This window comes from Triturus cristatus, chromosome 10, assembly GCF_964204655.1.
Source record: "Triturus cristatus chromosome 10, aTriCri1.1, whole genome shotgun sequence".
Classification (NCBI taxonomy): domain Eukaryota; kingdom Metazoa; phylum Chordata; class Amphibia; order Caudata; family Salamandridae; genus Triturus; species Triturus cristatus.
Window position 1 is genome coordinate 161,160,628 of NC_140593.1, and position 6,000 is coordinate 161,166,627.

The following is a 6,000-nucleotide window of genomic DNA, read 5'->3' on the forward strand; positions in this document are numbered from 1 at the left end:
GCAGATCTTGCATTATGAGGCAAATATGGCAGAGCCATTATTATTTAGAAAACATTTGCAAACTAGGATTTTTAGCAATTCATGTTTGAACTGCTGTTTTGGTAAAGGGAGAAGTGCTGATGACAGAAACTCCATGGCTCGGAGACAAATGGCTTGTGCTTCCACATTTTATCGTATTTGGGGACATTCTGTGATTAGAAGCATATCCCACTTTGTGAACACATTTTACTGTCAATAACTCATTATAACCTTAAATAATCATGTGTATCCATTGGTTGATAAAACTGGGCAGTGAAACCAAACAAATACAAAAGATTGGGATGTTTGCGCATTCTGGCCACGCCTCTGGCTCTGCCCACTGATCCAATCCTTGGGTTATTCCCGCCCTTTGATTCTCCGCCCACAGTTCCCCTACTTTTTTTCCCCCGCTTCGACCACTGATATATCGTGTTGATGGATAGTGGGAACACCACACCAGTAAAAAGTACCATACCTATGATATTATAAATTCCAATAAACTGTTGACTAGCAGGTGGCCCACTGTACAACCTGATTAATGAATCATTATCACACTGTTGTTAACAGGCACATTTTGTAAATATAGGACCTACATTTACAAACGTTACTAAGGATTCTGTATGGTCCCGTTATTTGTGAACTGTGTCCACTGGCGGACTCGGGGCGGAGGAGGTCCATGCGGTAAGTCGTGAGGGGGTGACACCATGAGTTACCCGCACCGGGTGACACCAACCCTAGTGACGCCACTGGCTCCGGTTGGTCCTGGTGTCTGCACACTCAGTGGAGAGACATATCTGACCTCCCACAGCATGAGTACTTTCTCCTGGTCGCCTGCAGCATCGGTTGGGCTGGGGAGCTGCAAGGCAGTGGACCAGACTTTGCTTCTTGGTGCCTGTGGACTTCAGGGGAGTAGCTCCTCTACTCCAAGGGACACTGTAGGTGATTTTTGAAGTGCTGGAAGGCTACCCAAAGCTTTGGTAGTTCTACAACTAGCAAGATGAGTCACTCTGTCGCGACTGTCGAGAGAGGGCTGAGGACGGACAGGGTTGTGTGCCAAAGTCCACAAGTCTGCTGCATTTCTCTCCAGGTAGTGACTTCTTAGTCATCCTTCTCTTGATCCGTCAATACGGAGTTCTTAGGTTCAGGGGTGCCATCTAAATACTCAATTTAGGGACGTTTAAGGCGAGTGACAAGTAGTAGCCAATGGGCTACCTACCTTTCGGGTGCAGACACCCTTTATGTGACCACTTCTTGTGGGAAGGGGGCATAACCCTGACCCTAGAATGCTAATTCCATCCAAAATAAGATGAAGGACTTTAAAAAGTGGGTCCAAATCAGCTGGCCCTGCCTCAGGGTGGTGCTGGCTGAATGTGGGCACACTTCCTAATTTTCCACCTGTCTTGCCAGCAAAAAAGTGTAGTAAGGACAGTGGGTGGGCATCTCCACTACCAGGGGAGGTCTGGGTCACATAACGAAGACGGCAGGGCCTTTGAAGCTTCTCGCTCAAGAATGCACATCCTGCATGGAGGAGGTGTGAACACCTCCTCCGAGAGCAGGCTTTGTTCCTGGCCTCCGAGAGCGAAAGCTCTCACCTCAGGCAGTCAGAAACCTGTCTATGGTGGCTGGCTGGTCGAGACCAAGCAGTCAACACACTAGTAGGCTATAGGTTTTCAGGCGGCACCTCTAAGGTGATCTCTGGGTGCATTTCTTAATATGTCCAGCACAAATTTATCAAGATGAGGGGTTTGGTAACAAACACCTTGGGTACAGTGAAGTAATCATGTAGTTGGGGAACTTGTAATCACGACTGTCCAGCCCATGTACTCGTCATGGCTTCCCTGTGCATTTGTAATATCTAAGGATGAGCTTAGATATCACAGGGACATAGTCACTCCAGCAGCTATGCCCACACATGGTCTAGTGCACCCTGTCTTACGGCTGTACGGCCTGCCGTAGGGGTGACTTACTGGTACCACATGCAGTGCTTGGAAGGCATGACACACAGGGATATGTGCCATGTCGACTCATCGTTTTTCACTGCACCAGGCAGAAATGGCAGTTTGCATAAGCTTGCTGAGGGGTCCCTTAGGGTGGCACAATTCATACAGCAACCATTAGGGACCCTCTTAAGTTCCAAGGCCCTAGGTACCACTTACTAGGGACTTACAGGGATCCTAAAGGGATGCCAATTGGGCAACAATGGTACAGTTTAGGGAACGAACACTGGTACTGGTGACTTGGTTAGCAAGAACCCAGTAAACTGTCAGTAAAAGTTGCACCAGGCTCTAAAGTGGGGGGGGGGTAACCAAGTCAAAAGGGGTACTTTCCTATATGGGTGTATGTGTCATTGTGACATCTACAGTCACCCTAGGTAATATCTAGACAGCTGGATAGAATCCCAGCAGGGGCATCTCAACCTTTCATCTTTCTGCAGTTCATAACTGGAGCATGGGTGAGTTGACTCTAAAGAGTGCTTTAAAATGGCAGAAACAGTTATAACAAGCACAAGTTATTATAGATCTGTTACGTGAAAAGTCATAGATATTAGTGGAGATGAAAGTTACAAGAGGTAATGACTAACCCATCGTAAACAAAAACATGAAGGCTAATCAGCTAAAATGCAACTTTGACAAATCTGAGATTGTCTTTTTCGGCTTGCCTTCTGTGAGCAATTGGAGTCTATGGTAGCCTGGGGAGTTGTCTCCACCCTCTCAGCCCAAACTATGGTAAAAGAATCACTGCATTTTCACAGATAACACCCTCTCTATCCAGTCCCAGCTCCAGGCACTGGTAGGCACTTGCTTTGGCATGCTTCGCATGTTAAAAAAAGTTCCTAACACTTCTCCCACCAGACACCAAGAAAATAGTGATCCAGGCTCTGGTGACTTCCAGACTGGACTACGCCAATATCTTGTACCTGGGTTTGCCTGGTTACCTTCTCCAGCGCCTGCAAGTGGTGGAAAACGCTGCAGCCAGGGCGATTATCAGACCTAAGCCCAAGACGCACATGGCCCCTCACCTTAAGGCCCTACACTGGCTCCCAGTGAAGGAAAGGATTAAGTTTAAGGCCCTGGTGATATTCTTCAAAGTCCTTCACGGCAAGGGGGCCAGCTATCTCAACCAGCTCGCTAGCCGCTATACACCAGCCAGACCCTTAAGAACCTCCTCCTCTGACTTCACCTGCATCCCCAAAATATGCTTGGCCCGTATGCAGGGCAGATCTTTTGGGTTTCTGGGCGCTCAAGCGTGGAACCAACTTCCTGCCTCCCTGAGAGCTACTACTGATCTAACAGCTTTTAAGAAACACCTCAAAACCAGGCTCTTTAAGAACTAGTCTTGCCTCTGGGTCCTGTCATGCTTGAACCTCCAGCGCCGGGACACTTGTTTGGAGTAGCCGTGCGCTATACAAGATCCTTCCTTCATTCACTCAGAAGTAGTGAATCTCACCAGTAAATATATGGTTTTTTAAAAAAGCTAAGAGGTAAATATAGTAACTCTTCTGAACAATACCTGCGTCTTGTGGCATACCAGTTAGTTTTCATAATAATGTGTTTGGTAAAACATCATTATCTGCCTTTAATAAGCATCTTTATTGAAGTACTTCAGTTTCTTTGAGTTCTGTGTTAAGTCTTGTAGTCTATAACCTTTTGTATTCCACACTGAAATTAAAAACTTTGTATAATAGTAATGCCCGTGACGATAGGTACTGCGAAGTATGGAGCAGTCTGGAAAGAAAATGTACTACTTCCATATTTGTTAGTGAGCTGTATGTATAATAAATATTATATATTTGTTATCAAAGTATATGGCTTCTCATTATGCCACCCAGATCATACTTGCTTAGTTGACACCTATAAACATGATGTCAATTTGTTTCTGTGAACGCACATCTATAGGCAAAGCTATAACTTAGTTGGTGTGGTTTTGCACTTTCATATTCCATGTGCAAGTATTCTCCCTCCAACACACACTGCAGAAATACCCAATGCTCCGAGTATCCCAGCCAGCATGAAGCTATGGCAGTCTGAAAAAAAGGTTCTTAGACAATCACTTGGCTAAGGGCATTGCCAACTTTAATGAATCTGAAGAGGAGAAAAAATATCCAAATAAACTAACACTACCAGAGATGTGTAACATTTATAGAGCTGCCCAAATCAGCTACATTTGTTAGTGTATAAAACAGTTGCAGTGCACCCCACTTCACGAAATGCCACTTTAAATTTTGCCCAGCCACAGCATGCATTTTCAGCCCTAATGATACTTCTGCACGGCCGCCACAGAAACAGAAACCTGGCGTAGTGCCACTAATCCTTAAGTGTCCCTCGGCTTTAATGACTGCTCTCACACTGCGCCTCCTGACTGCATGCACTGGACACCGTCATCTCCTTCCTTGAACTGAATACATATCCACTGCTCACATTCTTGCCCACATGGGCTCTTCCGTCTGTAACCTTTATTACACACACAGAAATCGCCGGCCACCCTTCGCTATACACAGATAAGCGTCAATACCCCCCATATGTAACGTCCTGTCTGAACCCACAGCATCTCCCTAGTGCTGCACCGGAGGTGGCCCCTGAATCCCATAGTGCCTGCTCTACTGCATGCCTTACTGCAGCGATCCCCTTATTATCCTTGGTGAGGCGTCTCCGTGCCTGTTTACAGGGCCACCATGTTGATCTTATGACACAGCTCACCGACTCATCTACGGCACAGTCCCCTGCTTCCTTAGAACAATGCTACAGTTTCCCTTATAACAGAGTCCTCATGCGTACTTCCCTGCACGCAGAGTGGCCACCTCACTTCTTGTCACTAGGGATATTTTCCAGTGCAAGCCTTTAAACCCACAAATCATACATATGATATACGATAGATAGTTTAAGAGATTCAACGGAAGGTAGCCAAGACTACAGCGCCCAGAATGCATCACGTTATTATCCCATTTAAAGTCTAGGGCTGACAACAACATTGTCAATGAGGAGGAGGGAAGTGGTCATCACGCACATTATCTCTGCTTCCCAACCACACATTGCTGCTTTGCTACAAAATACCCCCGGTTCCATTAACGCTCACGGGTTCTCTAACCGCAAAACAGGTACCATCCCCTATATACATCAAACTCTCCTACAGCTCTGGCAGTACTCCCTGTCCATTTTGGCTAGGACGAGAGCGCGCCCTGACCCTTCGCCTGGCGTCACTGTCCCCTCACCTGGCTGGGTTCCTGTGACTCCCAGGGCGCTCCAGACCAGCCGCCACAAACTGCCTGCGGCTCCCAGTCCTGCCAACGCACTGCTGTGCCTCAGCCTCCGAGCCTGACGGGTAGTGACTGGTTCCTATTAGAGGAATAACCCTTAGCAACGGCAGCCACGCATTGGCACGTGGTGACAGCGTCACGTCCTAGTTCTATAGCGCGTGTCATGCTGCTGCTGCGGGTGACGTTATGTGGTTTGTGTCACACTTGCTTATGGGCTCTGTTTGGGGTTCTTTCTCTTTGCGCGAAGTAACACAGTTTGGTTGTGCGAATTTCGTAGCTTCCAATCTCTACCCATCAGTCCGTGGTGCGTTGTCTGGCCAGACGAAAGCAGCAAGACCAGCTCAGCTGAAGAAATCTCTAAAAGCAAATTACATGAGCGGTCGGTATCTGTGGGACACACCTGATCATACTTTTTTAATTTAAGAAAAACAGTTCTCCTCCTTTTTGTGAAAATATGTTATGAGTCATGGTTTTAAACTTGCATTCCATACCACTTTAATGCACGTTTAAAATCAGGACTTGCATATTTACACTGTTTTGGGTTGTTGGCAGTTTTATATAGAGCGAACACCCGAAGTTATTGGAGCCCTGTACATGAGCACCAGTTACATTACTCAAGGACACAGTCATTTTTTGTAGGCATGGGGAGATGAAATGATTTGCCCATATTCACAGGACGTTGAGCGGACGCCAAAACTCGAACCTGGTTCCGCTGTTGTATAGTCAAC

General features: G+C 46.7%; 1 protein-coding gene across 3 annotated transcripts in view; it reads right to left on the bottom strand.

Moving 5' to 3' along the window:
* CLCN5 (Cl-/H+ antiporter 5) overlaps window positions 1-5,333 on the bottom strand; it is a 365,957-nt gene extending 360,624 nt beyond the window's left edge. For all 3 annotated transcript variants that reach the window (XM_085630720.1, XM_085630718.1, XM_085630719.1), the window contains exon 1: window positions 5,228-5,333. The gene's annotated coding sequence lies outside the window, so the exon portion shown is untranslated. The remainder of the gene's footprint in view (window positions 1-5,227) is intronic.
* Between the last annotated feature and the right edge of the window lie 667 nt (window positions 5,334-6,000).